The sequence below is a fragment of the Juglans regia genome, unplaced genomic scaffold (assembly GCF_001411555.2).
Source record: "Juglans regia cultivar Chandler unplaced genomic scaffold, Walnut 2.0 Scaffold_2396, whole genome shotgun sequence".
Taxonomy (NCBI): Eukaryota; Viridiplantae; Streptophyta; class Magnoliopsida; order Fagales; family Juglandaceae; genus Juglans; species Juglans regia.
In genome coordinates this window covers 1-233 of record NW_023355228.1, presented here as the reverse complement: position 1 = coordinate 233, position 233 = coordinate 1, and the positions used below count along the sequence as shown (strand labels likewise).

Here is a 233-nt window from a genome sequence, read left to right as displayed (position 1 = left end):
AACACGAGGACTTCCCAGGAGGTCACCCATCCTAGTACTACTCTCGCCCAAGCACGCTTAACTGCGGAGTTCTGATGGGATCCGGTGCATTAGTGCTGGTATGATCGCACCCATCAAACTAATTACTTAAAATTCATATAATCCATGAGCGACATACTAGCGTCCTTCCGATCCCAATCCAAACGGAGATCTGATCCAAACCCATGGCTACGCGATGGGCAGGGCGAGATTTT

General features: G+C 49.4%; 1 pseudogene; it reads right to left on the bottom strand.

Moving 5' to 3' along the window:
* LOC118345364 lies at positions 1 to 112 on the bottom strand (annotated as a pseudogene; the record flags this gene model as incomplete).
* Between the last annotated feature and the right edge of the window lie 121 nt (positions 113 to 233).